Source organism: Puntigrus tetrazona, unplaced genomic scaffold (assembly GCF_018831695.1).
Source record: "Puntigrus tetrazona isolate hp1 unplaced genomic scaffold, ASM1883169v1 S000000985, whole genome shotgun sequence".
NCBI lineage: Eukaryota > Metazoa > Chordata > Actinopteri > Cypriniformes > Cyprinidae > Puntigrus > Puntigrus tetrazona.
Window position 1 is genome coordinate 12,221 of NW_025048580.1, and position 13,623 is coordinate 25,843.

General features: G+C 39.1%; 11 non-coding genes and 15 pseudogenes across 11 annotated transcripts; all 26 read left to right on the top strand.

The window, feature by feature from the left end:
• Positions 1-178: 178 nt before the first annotated feature.
• On the top strand, positions 179-297 carry LOC122338519. Its single transcript, XR_006249792.1, has one exon. It is a non-coding gene; the product is annotated as a 5S ribosomal RNA (ribosomal RNA).
• Positions 298-570: 273 nt separating this feature from the next.
• Positions 571-689, top strand: LOC122338520. The gene has a single exon (XR_006249793.1). It is a non-coding gene; the product is annotated as a 5S ribosomal RNA (ribosomal RNA).
• A 272-nt stretch (positions 690-961) lies between these two features.
• On the top strand, positions 962-1,080 carry LOC122338547 (annotated as a pseudogene).
• Positions 1,081-1,354: 274 nt separating this feature from the next.
• On the top strand, positions 1,355-1,473 carry LOC122338549 (annotated as a pseudogene).
• Positions 1,474-1,744: 271 nt separating this feature from the next.
• On the top strand, positions 1,745-1,862 carry LOC122338513 (annotated as a pseudogene).
• Positions 1,863-2,138: 276 nt separating this feature from the next.
• LOC122338550 lies at positions 2,139-2,257 on the top strand (annotated as a pseudogene).
• A 1,864-nt stretch (positions 2,258-4,121) lies between these two features.
• LOC122338515 lies at positions 4,122-4,240 on the top strand (annotated as a pseudogene).
• A 276-nt stretch (positions 4,241-4,516) lies between these two features.
• Positions 4,517-4,635, top strand: LOC122338540. The gene has a single exon (XR_006249813.1). It is a non-coding gene; the product is annotated as a 5S ribosomal RNA (ribosomal RNA).
• Positions 4,636-4,908: 273 nt separating this feature from the next.
• On the top strand, positions 4,909-5,027 carry LOC122338556 (annotated as a pseudogene).
• A 277-nt stretch (positions 5,028-5,304) lies between these two features.
• LOC122338534 lies at positions 5,305-5,423 on the top strand. The gene has a single exon (XR_006249807.1). It is a non-coding gene; the product is annotated as a 5S ribosomal RNA (ribosomal RNA).
• A 274-nt stretch (positions 5,424-5,697) lies between these two features.
• Positions 5,698-5,815, top strand: LOC122338506 (annotated as a pseudogene).
• A 272-nt stretch (positions 5,816-6,087) lies between these two features.
• LOC122338541 lies at positions 6,088-6,206 on the top strand. Its single transcript, XR_006249814.1, has one exon. It is a non-coding gene; the product is annotated as a 5S ribosomal RNA (ribosomal RNA).
• Positions 6,207-6,477: 271 nt separating this feature from the next.
• On the top strand, positions 6,478-6,596 carry LOC122338532. Its single transcript, XR_006249805.1, has one exon. It is a non-coding gene; the product is annotated as a 5S ribosomal RNA (ribosomal RNA).
• Positions 6,597-7,264: 668 nt separating this feature from the next.
• Positions 7,265-7,382, top strand: LOC122338511 (annotated as a pseudogene).
• Positions 7,383-7,655: 273 nt separating this feature from the next.
• On the top strand, positions 7,656-7,774 carry LOC122338535. Its single transcript, XR_006249808.1, has one exon. It is a non-coding gene; the product is annotated as a 5S ribosomal RNA (ribosomal RNA).
• A 273-nt stretch (positions 7,775-8,047) lies between these two features.
• On the top strand, positions 8,048-8,166 carry LOC122338557 (annotated as a pseudogene).
• Positions 8,167-8,441: 275 nt separating this feature from the next.
• On the top strand, positions 8,442-8,560 carry LOC122338536. Its single transcript, XR_006249809.1, has one exon. It is a non-coding gene; the product is annotated as a 5S ribosomal RNA (ribosomal RNA).
• A 277-nt stretch (positions 8,561-8,837) lies between these two features.
• On the top strand, positions 8,838-8,956 carry LOC122338487 (annotated as a pseudogene).
• Positions 8,957-9,230: 274 nt separating this feature from the next.
• Positions 9,231-9,348, top strand: LOC122338517 (annotated as a pseudogene).
• Positions 9,349-9,623: 275 nt separating this feature from the next.
• On the top strand, positions 9,624-9,742 carry LOC122338551 (annotated as a pseudogene).
• A 273-nt stretch (positions 9,743-10,015) lies between these two features.
• Positions 10,016-10,134, top strand: LOC122338533. Its single transcript, XR_006249806.1, has one exon. It is a non-coding gene; the product is annotated as a 5S ribosomal RNA (ribosomal RNA).
• Positions 10,135-10,410: 276 nt separating this feature from the next.
• Positions 10,411-10,529, top strand: LOC122338561 (annotated as a pseudogene).
• Positions 10,530-10,805: 276 nt separating this feature from the next.
• LOC122338521 lies at positions 10,806-10,924 on the top strand. The gene has a single exon (XR_006249794.1). It is a non-coding gene; the product is annotated as a 5S ribosomal RNA (ribosomal RNA).
• Positions 10,925-11,197: 273 nt separating this feature from the next.
• On the top strand, positions 11,198-11,316 carry LOC122338538. Its single transcript, XR_006249811.1, has one exon. It is a non-coding gene; the product is annotated as a 5S ribosomal RNA (ribosomal RNA).
• Positions 11,317-11,592: 276 nt separating this feature from the next.
• Positions 11,593-11,711, top strand: LOC122338558 (annotated as a pseudogene).
• Positions 11,712-11,985: 274 nt separating this feature from the next.
• LOC122338560 lies at positions 11,986-12,104 on the top strand (annotated as a pseudogene).
• The last annotated feature ends 1,519 nt before the right edge of the window (positions 12,105-13,623 follow it).

Sequence of the window (13,623 nt, forward strand, 5' to 3'; positions counted from 1 at the left end):
TGCCTTTAAAGTAGCTGTTCTTTAAACAGAGTTTGACTGTTTTTAACTACTTAACTAATGCTCTTATCTTTAATGTAGCTCATTTTGAAGTATTTTTTTGTATTTCATTCATTACTTATCTAGTATAATGGCACTTAGTGTGCCTCACCTTAAAATAGGGCTTTTTGCAGCAGCTTTAGCTTACGGCCATACCACCCTGTTCACGCCTGATCTCGTCTGATCTCAGAAGCTAAGCAGAGTTGGGCCTAGTTAGTACTTGGATGGGAGACTGCCTAGGAATACCAGGTGCTGTAAGTTTTGAGTTTTTCACTACTTATCTAATACACTGGCCCTTAGTGTGGCCAAAGTTTGACCAGCTCTTTGCTTTCCCTTACTGCTTATTTAATTCAATTGCCTTTAAAGTAGCTGTTCTTTAAACAGAGTTTGACTGTTTTTAACTACTTAACTAATGCTCTTATCTTTAATGTAGCTCATTTTGAAGTATTTTTTGTATTTCATTCATTACTTATCTAGTATAATGGCACTTAGTGTGCCTCACCTTAAAATAGGGGCTTTTTGCAGCAGCTTTTAGCTTACGGCCATACCACCCTGTTCACGCCTGATCTCGTCTGATCTCAGAAGCTAAGCAGAGTTGGGCCTAGTTAGTACTTGGATGGGAGACTGCCTAGGAATACCAGGTGCTGTAAGTTTTTGAGTTTTTCACTACTTATCTAATACACTGGCCCTTAGTGTGGCCAAAGTTTGACCAGCTCTTTGCTTTCCCTTACTGCTTATTTAATTCAATTGCCTTTAAAGTAGCTGTTCTTTAAACAGAGTTTGACTGTTTTTAACTACTTAACTAATGCTCTTATCTTTAATGTAGCTCATTTTGAAGTATTTTTGTATTTCATTCATTACTTATCTAGTATAATGGCACTTAGTGTGCCTCACCTTAAAATAGGGGCTTTTTGCAGCAGCTTTCGCTTACGGCCATCCCACCCTGTTCACGCCTGATCTCGTCTGATCTCAGAAGCTAAGCAGAGTTGGGCCTAGTTAGTACTTGGATGGGAGACTGCCTAGGAATACCAGGTGCTGTAAGTTTTGAGTTTTTCACTACTTATCTAATACACTGGCCCTTAGTGTGGCCAAAGTTTGACCAGCTCTTTGCTTTCCCTTACTGCTTATTTAATTCAATTGCCTTTAAAGTAGCTGTTCTTTAAACAGAGTTTGACTGTTTTTAACTACTTAACTAATGCTCTTATCTTTAATGTAGCTCATTTTGAAGTATTTTTTTGTATTTCATTCATTACTTATCTAGTATAATGGCACTTAGTGTGCCTCACCTTAAAATAGGGGCTTTTTGCAGCAGCTTTAAGCTTACGGCCATCCCACCCTGTTCACGCCTGATCTCGTCTGATCTCAGAAGCTAAGCAGAGTTGGGCCTAGTTAGTACTTGGATGGGAGACTGCCTAGGAATACCAGGTGCTGTAAGTTTTTGAGTTTTTCACTACTTATCTAATACACTGGCCCTTAGTGTGGCCAAAGTTTGACCAGCTCTTTGCTTTCCCTTACTGCTTATTTAATTCAATTGCCTTTAAAGTAGCTGTTCTTTAAACAGAGTTTGACTGTTTTTAACTACTTAACTAATGCTCTTATCTTTAATGTAGCTCATTTTGAAGTATTTTTTTGTATTTCATTCATTACTTATCTAGTATAATGGCATAGTGTGCCTCACCTTAAAATAGGGGCTTTTTGCAGCAGCTTTTGCTACGGCCATCCCACCCTGTTCCGCCTGATCTCGTCTGATCTCAGAAGCTAAGCAGAGTTGGGCCTAGTTAGTACTTGGATGGGAGACTGCCTAGGAATACCAGGTGCTGTAAGTTTTTGAGTTTTTCACTACTTATCTAATACACTGGCCCTTAGTGTGGCCAAAGTTTGACCAGCTCTTTGCTTTCCCTTACTGCTTATTTAATTCAATTGCCTTTAAAGTAGCTGTTCTTTAAACAGAGTTTGACTGTTTTTAACTACTTAACTAATGCTCTTATCTTTAATGTAGCTCATTTTGAAGTATTTTTTTTTGTATTTCATTCATTACTTATCTAGTATAATGGCACTTAGTGTGCCTCACCTTAAAATAGGGGCTTTTTGCAGCAGCTTTAGCTTACGGCCATCCCACCCTGTTCACGCCTGATCTCGTCTGATCTCAGAAGCTAAGCAGAGTTGGGCCTAGTTAGTACTTGGATGGGAGACTGCCTAGGAATACCAGGTGCTGTAAGTTTTGAGTTTTTCACTACTTATCTAATACACTGGCCCTTAGTGTGGCCAAAGTTCTGACCAGCTCTTTGCTTTCCCTTGCTGCTGTTTTAATTCAATTGCCCTTTAAAGTAGCTGTTCTTTAAACAGAGTTTGACTGTTTTAACCCCTTCACTTAACTAATGCTCTTACTTATCTTTAATATAGCTCATTTGAAGTATTTTTGTATTTCATTCATTACTTATCTAGTATAATGGCATAGTGTACCTCACCTTAAAATAAGGGCTTTGCAGCAACTTTAAGCAAACCATCCCACACTGTTCCGCCTGATCTAAATCTGATCTCAAGCTAAGCAGAGTTAGAGCCTAGTTGATACTTGTATGGGAGACTGCTACGGGATTACCAGGTGCCGTGGAGTTTTGGGTTTTTCACTGCTTATCTAATACACTGGCCCCGTAGTGTGGCCAAAGTTTACGACCAGCTCTTTTAGCACCACGCCTGCTTATTTTAGATTTCAATTTGCCTTTAAAGTGGCTGTTCTTTAGAAGCAGAGGATTTGACTATTTTTAACTACTTAACTAATGTCTTATCTTTAATGTAGCTCATTTTGGAAGTATTTTTGTATTTCATTCATTGCTTATCTGGTGTCGTAGCACTTGGTGTGCCTCACGCTTAAAATAAGGGGGCCTTTTACGTAGCTTTAAGCCTACGCCATACCATCTGTTCACGCCCTGATCTCGTCTGATCTCAGAAGCTAAAAATGGGGTGGGCCTGAATTAATGCTTGGATGGGGAGACTGCCCTAGGAATACCAGGAGATGCTGTAAGTTTTGAGTTTTTCACTAACCTGTCTAATACACTGGCCCTTGAGTGCAGCCCAAAGTTTGAGTAACTCTTTGCTTTCCCATACTGCTTATTTAATTCAGTTGCCTTTAAAAGTAGCTGTTCTTTAGAAACAGAAGTTTTGACTATTTTTAATTATAACAACTAATACTCTTATCTTTAGTGTAGCTCATTTTTAGGAAACATTTTTTTTGTAGCTATTCATTACTTATCTAGTATAATGGCACTTAGAGTACCTCACAACAAATAGGAAACTTTTTACGCAGCTTTGGCTTCACAGCCATACCACCTGTTCACGCCTGATCTCGTCTGATCTCTCAAGCTAAGCAGTTTTAGGCCTAGTTAGTACTTGGATGGGAGACTGCCTAGGAATACCAGGTGCTGTAAGTTTTGAGTTTTTCACTACTTATCTAATACACTGGCCCTTAGTGTGGCCAAAGTTTGACCAACTCTTTGCTTTTCTCCATAATGTTTATTTAATTCAAATTGCCTTTAAAGTAGCTGTTCTTTAAACAGAGTTGACTGTTTTTAACTACTTAACTAATGCTCTTATCTTTAATGTAGCTCATTTTGAAGTATTTTTTGTATTTCATTCATTACTTATCTAGTATAAATGGCACTTAGTGTGCCTCACCTTAAAATAGGGGGCTTTTTGCAGCAGCTTTGCCTACGACCATACCACCTGTTCACGTCTGATCTCAGAAGCTAAGCAGAGTTGGGCCTAAGTTAGTACTTGGATGGGAGACTGCCTAGGAATACCAGGTGCTGTAAGTTTTTGAGTTTTTCACTACTTATCTAATACACTGGCCCTTAGTGTGGCCAAAGTTTGACCAGCTCTTTTGCTTTCCCTTACTGCTTATTTAATTCAATTGCCTTTAAAGTAGCTGTTCTTTAAACAGAGTTTGACTGTTTTTAACTACTTAACTAATGCTCTTATCTTTAATGTAGCTCATTTTGAAGTATTTTTTGTATTTCATTCATTACTTATCTAGTATAATGGCACTTAGTGTGCCTCACCTTAAAATAGGGCTTTTTGCAGCAGCTTTCGCTTACTGACCATCCCACCTGTTCACGCCTGATCTCGTCTGATCTCAGAAGCTAAGCAGAGTTGGGCCTAGTTAGTACTTGGATGGGAGACTGCCTAGGAATACCAGGTGATGTAAGTTTTGAGTTTTTCACTACTTATCTAATACACTGGCCTTAGTGTGGCCAAAGTTTGACCAGCTCTTTGCTTTCCTTACTGCTTATTTAATTCAATTTGCCTTTAAAGTAGCTGTTCTTTAAACAGAGTTTGACTGTTTTTAACTACTTAACTAATGCTCTTATCTTTAATGTAGCTCATTTTGAAGTATTTTTTTGTATTTCATTCATTACTTATCTAGTATAATGGCATTTTAGTGTGCCTCACCTTAGCAAATAGGGAGCTTTTGCAGCAGCTTTTCGCTTACTGCCATACCACCCTGTTCACACCTGATCTCGTCTGATCTCAGAAGCTAAGCAGAGTTGGGCCTAGTTAGTACTTGGATGGGAGACTGCCTAGGAATACCAGGTGCTGTAAGTTTTTGAGTTTTTCACTACTTATCTAATACACTGGCCCTTAGTGTGGCCAAAGTTTGACCAGCTCTTTGCTTTCCCTTACTGCTTATTTAATTCAATTGCCTTTTAAAGTAGCTGTTCTTTAAACAGAGTTTGACTGTTTTTAACTACTTAACTAATGCTCTTATCTTTAATGTAGCTCATTTTGAAGTATTTTTTGTATTTCATTCATTACTTATCTAGTATAATGGCACTTAGTGTGCCTCACCTTAAAATAGGGGCTTTTGCAGCAGCTTTCGCTTACGGCCATCCCACCCTGTTCACGCCTGATCTCGTCTGATCTCAGAAGCTAAGCAGAGTTGGGCCTAGTTAGTACTTGGATGGGAGACTGTCTAGGAATACCAGGTGCTGTAAGTTTTTGAGTTTTTTCACTACTTATCTAATACACTGGCCCTTAGTGTGGCCAAAGTTTGACCAGCTCTTTGCTTTCCCCTTACTGCTTATTTAATTCAATTGCCTTTAAAGTAGCTGTTCTTTAAACAGAGTTTGACTGTTTTTAACTACTTAACTAATGCTCTTATCTTTAATGTAGCTCATTTTGAAGTATTTTTTTGTATTTCATTCATTACTTATCTAGTATAATGGCACTTAGTGTGCCTCACCTTAAAATAGGGGGCTTTTTGCAGCAGCTTTTGCTTACGGCCATACCACTCTGTTCACGCCTGATCTTGTCTGATCTCAGAAGCTAAGCAGAGTTGGGCCTAGTTAGTACTTGGATGGGAGACTGCCTAGGAATACCAGGTGCTGTAAGTTTTGAGTTTTTCACTACTTATCTAATACACTGGCCCTTAGTGTGGCCAAAGTTTGACCAGCTCTTTGCTTTCCCTTACTGCTTATTTAATTCAATTGCCTTTAAAGTAGCTGTTCTTTAAACAGAGTTTGACTATTTTTAACTACTTAACTAATGCTCTTATCTTTAATGTAGCTCATTTTGAAGTATTTTTTGTATTTCATTCATTACTTATCTAGTATAATGGCACTTAGTGTGCCTCACCTTAAAATAGGGGCTTTTTGCAGCAGCTTTCAAGCTTACAGCCATCCCACCTGTTCACGCCTGATCTCGTCTGATCTCAGAAGCTAAGCAGAGTTGGGCCTAGTTAGTACTTGGATGGGAGACTGTCTAGGAATACCAGGTGCTGTAAGTTTTGAGTTTTTCACTACTTATCTAATACACTGGCCCTTAGTGTGGCCAAAGTTTGACCAGCTCTTTGCTTTCCCTTACTGTTTATTTAATTCAATTGCCTTTAAAGTAGCTGTTCTTTAAACAGAGTTTGACTGTTTTTAACTACTTAACTAATGCTCTTATCTTTAATGTAGCTCATTTTGAAGTATTTTTTGTATTTCATTCATTACTTATCTAGTATAATGGCACTTAGTGTGCCTCACCTTAAAATAGGGGGCTTTTGCAGCAGCTTTAGCTTACGGCCATACCACTCTGTTCACGCCTGATCTTGTCTGATCTCAGAAGCTAAGCAGAGTTGGGCCTAATTAGTACTTGGATGGGAGACTGCCTAGGAATACCAGGTGCTGTAAGTTTTTGAGTTTTTCACTACTTATCTAATACACTGGCCCTTAGTGTGGCCAAAGTTTGACCAGCTCTTTGCTTTCCCTTACTGTATTTAATTCAATTGCCTTTAAAGTAGCTGTTCTTTAAACAGAGTTTGACTGTTTTTAACTACTTAACTAATGCTCTTATCTTTAATGTAGCTCATTTTGAAGTATTTTTTTGTATTTCATTCATTACTTATCTAGTATAATGGCATAGTGTGCCTCACCTTAAAATAGCGGGCTTTTTGCAGCAGCTTTCGCTTACAGCCATACCACCCTGTTCACGCCTGATCTCGTCTGATCTCAGAAGCTAAGCAGAGTTGGGCCTAGTTAGTACTTGGATGGGAGACTGCCTAGGAATACCAGGTGCTGTAAGTTTTTGAGTTTTTTCACTACTTATCTAATACACTGGCCCTTAGTGTGGCCAAAGTTTGACCAGCTCTTTGCTTTCCCTTACTGCTTATTTAATTCAATTGCCTTTAAAGTAGCTGTTCTTTAAACAGAGTTTGACTGTTTTTAACTACTTAACTAATGCTCTTATCTTTAATGTAGCTCATTTTGAAGTATTTTTTTGTATTTCATTCATTACTTATCTAGTATAATGGCACTTAGTGTGCCTCACCTTAAAATAGGGCTTTTGCAGCAGCTTTCGCTGCACGGCCATCCCACCTGTTCACGCCTGATGTCGTCTGATCTCAGAAGCTAAGCAGAGTTGGGCCTAGTTAGTACTTGGATGGAGGAGACTGCCTAGGAATACCAGGTGCTGTAAGTTTTTGAGTTTTTCACTACTTATCTAATACACTGGCCCTTAGTGTGGCCAAAGTTTGACCAGCTCTTTGCTTTCCCTTACTGCTTATTTAATTCAATTGCCTTTAAAGTAGCTGTTCTTTAAACAGAGTTTGACTATTTTTAACTACTTAACTAATGCTCTTATCTTTAATGTAGCTCATTTTGAAGTATTTTTTTGTATTTCATTCATTACTTATCTAGTATAATGGCACTTAGTGTGCCTCACCTTAAAATAGGGGGCTTTTGCAGCAGCTTTCGCTTACGGCCATCCCACCCTGTTCACGCCTGATCTCGTCTGATCTCAGAAGCTAGCAGAGTTGGGCCTAGTTAGTACTTGGATGGGAGACTGTCTAGGAATACCAGGTGCTGTAAGTTTTTGAGTTTTTTCACTACTTATCTAATACACTGGCCCTTAGTGTGGCCAAAGTTTGACCAGCTCTTTGCTTTCCCTTACTGCTTATTTAATTCAATTGCCTTTAAAGTAGCTGTTCTTTAAACAGAGTTTGACTGTTTTTAACTACTTAACTAATGCTCTTATCTTTAATGTAGCTCATTTTGAAGTATTTTTTGTATTTCATTCATTACTTATCTAGTATAATGGCACTTAGTGTGCCTCACCTTAAAATAGGGGCTTTTGCAGCAGCTTTCGCTTACGGCCATACCACTCTGTTCACGCCTGATCTTGTCTGATCTCAGAAGCTAAGCAGAGTTGGGCCTAGTTAGTACTTGGATGGGAGACTGCCTAGGAATACCAGGTGCTGTAAGTTTTGAGTTTTTCACTACTTATCTAATACACTGGCCCTTAGTGTGGCCAAAGTTTGACCAGCTCTTTGCTTTCCCTTACTGCTTATTTAATTCAATTGCCTTTAAAGTAGCTGTTCTTTAAACAGAGTTTGACTGTTTTTAACTACTTAACTAATGCTCTTATCTTTAATGTAGCTCATTTTGAAGTATTTTTTTGTATTTCATTCATTACTTATCTAGTATAATGGCACTTAGTGTGCCTCACCTTAAAATAGGGGCTTTTTGCAGCAGCTTTCGCTTACGGCCATCCCACCCTGTTCACGCCTGATCTCGTCTGATCTCAGAAGCTAAGCAGAGTTGGGCCTAGTTAGTACTTGGATGGGAGACTGTCTAGGAATACCAGGTGCTGTAAGTTTTTGAGTTTTTTCACTACTTATCTAATACACTGGCCCTTAGTGTGGCCAAAGTTTGACCAGCTCTTTGCTTTCCCTTACTGCTTATTTAATTCAATTGCCTTTAAAGTAGCTGTTCTTTAAACAGAGTTTGACTGTTTTTAACTACTTAACTAATGCTCTTATCTTTAATGTAGCTCATTTTGAAGTATTTTTTGTATTTCATTCATTACTTATCTAGTATAATGGCACTTAGTGTGCCTCACCTTAAAATAGGGGCTTTTTGCAGCAGCTTTAAGCTTACGGCCATACCACTCTGTTCACGCCTGATCTTGTCTGATCTCAGAAGCTAAGCAGAGTTGGGCCTAGTTAGTACTTGGATGGGAGACTGCCTAGGAATACCAGGTGCTGTAAGTTTTGAGTTTTTTCACTACTTATCTAATACACTGGCCCTTAGTGTGGCCAAAGTTTGACCAGCTCTTTGCTTTCCCTTACTGCTTATTTAATTCAATTGCCTTTAAAGTAGCTGTTCTTTAAACAGAGTTTGACTGTTTTTAACTACTTAACTAATGCTCTTATCTTTAATGTAGCTCATTTTGAAGTATTTTTTTGTATTTCATTCATTACTTATCTAGTATAATGGCACTTAGTGTGCCTCACCTTAAAATAGCGGGCTTTTTGCAGCAGCTTTAAGCTTCACGGCCATACCACCCTGTTCACGCCTGATCTCGTCTGATCTCAGAAGCTAAGCAGAGTTGGGCCTAGTTAGTACTTGGATGGGAGACTGCCTAGGAATACCAGGTGCTGTAAGTTTTGAGTTTTTTCACTACTTATCTAATACACTGGCCCTTAGTGTGGCCAAAGTTTGACCAGCTCTTTGCTTTCCCTTACTGCTTATTTAATTCAATTGCCTTTAAAGTAGCTGTTCTTTAAACAGAGTTTGACTGTTTTTAACTACTTAACTAATGCTCTTATCTTTAATGTAGCTCATTTTGAAGTATTTTTTGTATTTCATTCATTACTTATCTAGTATAATGGCACTTAGTGTGCCTCACCTTAAAATAGGGGCTTTTTGCAGCAGCTTTAAGCTTACGGCCATCCCACCTGTTCACGCCTGATGTCGTCTGATCTCAGAAGCTAAGCAGAGTTGGGCCTACTTAGTACTTGGATGGGAGACTGCCTAGGAATACCAGGTGCTGTAAGTTTTGAGTTTTTCACTACTTATCTAATACACTGGCCCTTAGTGTGGCCAAAGTTTGACCAGCTCTTTGCTTTCCCTTACTGCTTATTTAATTCAATTGCCTTTAAAGTAGCTGTTCTTTAAACAGAGTTTGACTGTTTTTAACTACTTAACTAATGCTCTTATCTTTAATGTAGCTCATTTTGAAGTATTTTTTTGTATTTCATTCATTACTTATCTAGTATAATGGCACTTAGTGTGCCTCACCTTAAAATAGGGGGCTTTTTGCAGCAGCTTTAAGCTTACGGCCATCCCACCCTGTTCACGCCTGATCTCGTCTGATCTCAGAAGCTAAGCAGAGTTGGGCCTAGTTAGTACTTGGATGGGAGACTGCCTAGGAATACCAGGTGCTGTAAGTTTTGAGTTTTTCACTACTTATCTAATACACTGGCCCTTAGTGTGGCCAAAGTTTGACCAGCTCTTTGCTTTCCCTTACTGCTTATTTAATTCAATTGCCTTTAAAGTAGCTGTTCTTTAAACAGAGTTTGACTGTTTTTAACTACTTAACTAATGCTCTTATCTTTAATGTAGCTCATTTTGAAGTATTTTTTTGTATTTCATTCATTACTTATCTAGTATAATGGCACTTAGTGTGCCTCACCTTAAAATAGGGGCTTTTTGCAGCAGCTTTAGCTTACAGCCATACCACCCTGTTCACGCCTGATCTCGTCTGATCTCAGAAGCTAAGCAGAGTTGGGCCTAGTTAGTACTTGGATGGGAGACTGCCTAGGAATACCAGGTGCTGTAAGTTTTTGAGTTTTTTCACTACTTATCTAATACACTGGCCCTTAGTGTGGCCAAAGTTTGACCAGCTCTTTGCTTTCCCTTACTGCTTATTTAATTCAATTGCCTTTAAAGTAGCTGTTCTTTAAACAGAGTTTGACTGTTTTTAACTACTTTACTAATGCTCTTATCTTTAATGTAGCTCATTTTGAAGTATTTTTTTGTATTTCATTCATTACTTATCTAGTATAATGGCACTTAGTGTGCCTCACCTTAAAATAGGGGGCTTTTTGCAGCAGCTTTAGCTTACGGCCATCCCACCCTGTTCTCGCCTGATCTCGTCTGATCTCAGAAGCTAAGCAGAGTTGGGCCTAGTTAGTACTTGGATGGGAGACTGCCTAGGAATACCAGGTGCTGTAAGTTTTTGAGTTTTTTCACTACTTATCTATTACACTGGCCCTTAGTGTGGCCAACGTTTGACCAGCTCTTTGCTTTCCCTTACAGCTTATTTAATTCAATTGCCTTTAAAGTAGCTGTTCTTTAAAAATAGTTTGACTGTTTTTAACTACTTAACTAATGCTCTTATCTTTAATGTAGCTCATTTTGAAGTATTTTTTTGTATTTCATTCATTACTTATCTAGTATAATGGCACTTAGTGTGCCTCACCTTAAAATAGGGGGCTTTTTGCAGCAGCTTTCGCTTACGGCCATACCACCCTGTTCACGCCTGATCTCGTCTGATCTCAGAAGCTAAGCAGAGTTGGGCCTAGTTAGTACTTGGATGGGAGACTGCCTAGGAATACCAGGTGCTGTAAGTTTTTGAGTTTTTTCACTACTTATCTTATACACTGGCCCTTAGTGTGGCCAAAGTTTGACCAGCTCTTTGCTTTCCCTTACTGCTTATTTAATTCAATTGCCTTTAAAGTAGCTGTTCTTTAAACAGAGTTTGACTGTTTTTAACTACTTAACTAATGCTCTTATCTTTAATGTAGCTCATTTTGAAGTATTTTTTTGTATTTCATTCATTACTTATCTAGTATAATGGCACTTAGTGTGCCTCACCTTAAAATAGGGGCTTTTGCAGCAGCTTTGTTTACGGCCATACCACCCTGTTCACGCCTGATCTCGTCTGATCTCAGAAGCTAAGCAGAGTTGGGCCTAGTTAGTACTTGGATGGGAGACTGCCTAGGAATACCAGGTGCTGTAAGTTTTTGAGTTTTTCACTACTTATCTAATACACTGGCCCTTAGTGTGGCCAAAGTTTGACCAGCTCTTTGCTTTCCCTTACTGCTTATTTAATTCAATTGCCTTTAAAGTAGCTGTTCTTTAAACAGAGTTTGACTGTTTTTAACTACTTAACTAATGCTCTTATCTTTAATGTAGCTCATTTTGAAGTATTTTTTTTGTATTTCATTCATTACTTATCTAGTATAATGGCACTTAGTGTGCCTCACATTAAAATAGGGGGCTTTTTGCAGCAGCTTTTGCTTACGGACATACCACCCTGTTCACGCCTGATCTCGTCTGATCTCAGAAGCTAAGCAGAGTTGGGCCTAGTTAGTACTTGGATGGGAGACTGCCTAGGAATACCAGGTGCTGTAAGTTTTTGAGTTTTTTCACTACTTATCTAATACACAGGCCCTTAGTGTGGCCAAAGTTTGACCAGCTCTTTGCTTTCCCTTACTGCTTATTTAATTCAATTGCCTTTAAAGTAGCTGTTCTTTAAACAGAGTTTGACTGTTTTTAACTACTTAACTAATGCTCTTATCTTTAATGTAGCTCATTTTGAAGTATTTTTGTATTTCATTCATTACTTATCTAGTATAATGGCACTTAGTGTGCCTCACCTTAAAATAGGGGGCTTTTTGCAGCAGCTTTCGCTTACGGCCATCCCACCCTGTTCACGCCTGATCTCGTCTGATCTCAGAAGCAAAGCAGAGTTGGGCCTAGTTAGTACTTGGATAGGAGACTGCCTAGGAATACCAGGTGCTGTAAGTTTTGAGTTTTTCACTACTTATCTAATACACTGGCCCTTAGTGTGGCCAAAGTTTGACCAGCTCTTTGCTTTCCCTTACTGCTTATTTAATTCAATTGCCTTTAAAGTAGCTGTTCTTTAAACAGAGTTTGACTGTTTTTAACTACTTAACTAATGCTCTTATCTTTAATGTAGCTCATTTTGAAGTATTTTTTTGTATTTCATTTATTACTTATCTAGTATAATGGCACTTAGTGTGCCTCACCTTAAAATAGGGGCTTTTGCAGCAGCTTTAAGCTTACGGACATACCACCCTGTTGGCGCTAGAGAGCACACAGGAAGTTGTTGGCTGCAGTAGGGAGAGGAAGGCTCTCCTCCATTTTGTGTTAATTTTTGTCTTTGTATTTTGCTTTTTCTTTAGTTAAAGTTAGTTTTTGTTTGTTTTTTCAGTTATAAAACCACCCAACAGCAGCATTTTTGCTTGCTGGAGGGTGGTTACGCCCTATTTTTCTCTTTTCTCCTTTTTTCAATGGACGGATTAACGGCAAAGCGACACTGGACTGGCACGAGCAACAAGCATGGCAAACGACTCTGGACTGGCACGAGGAAGAAGCATGGGAAGCGATATTGGACTGGCACGAGGAACAAGCATGGCAAGCGACACTGGACTGGCACGAGCGAGGAAGAGGCACGGCAAAGCGACACTGGACTGGATGGCGAGACACGTATGACAAACGACACTGGTCTGGATTACCGACAACGAGAAGAACATGGAAAAAACCTAGACACAAGAGACAAGTTTGGCAGAAGAAGATATTTAAAGGAGGCGACTGTGATTGTGAATGTGGAGAATGTAAGTGAGGTGAGAGCTGTGGATATTATAAAAGCGGTGACGGATAAATGTGGAAATGGGAATATTTTGGCGTTAAGACCAAGGCAAGGAAAAGAATATGAACTTACAATGGAAAAGGAAGAAGCATGTGAGAATTGACTGATGGACTTTTTAATAAAGGGGTGAACTGCGAGATAAAAAAATTGCAAAATAGAGATTACGTTGTTTCCTTCATGCACCTGCCCGTCTATCTTGATGATAATAAAATTTTAGGGAAATTGGAAGGATGGGGAGTTAATCCCATGTCAAATGTTAAAAGAAGATGCTACCGGGCACTGACATTGAGGACGGAACAAGGTTCCTAAAGTTAGATTCCCCAAAGAAGTGACATCGTTGCCATATAGCACAAAGTTGGAAACAGCCGAGGGGCGCAGTATTTTAGGGTGATGCACAGCCATCAGGTGAAGACCTGTAGGCTGTGCATGAGCCCAGGACACCTGCTTAAAGAATGCCCAGATTTTAAGTGCTATAAGTGCGAGAGGAGGGGACATTTTGCAAGAGATTGCAATGCTGTCAGATGCCGGAGTGTCATGGAGTTTTAAATAAATGTGAATGTTGGATGGAGGGAGAGGAAGGAGGTAGGGAAGATCGGATGGGCGGACAGGTGCATGAAGGAAACAACGAGGAGGAAAGACAAATTGATGAAGAAC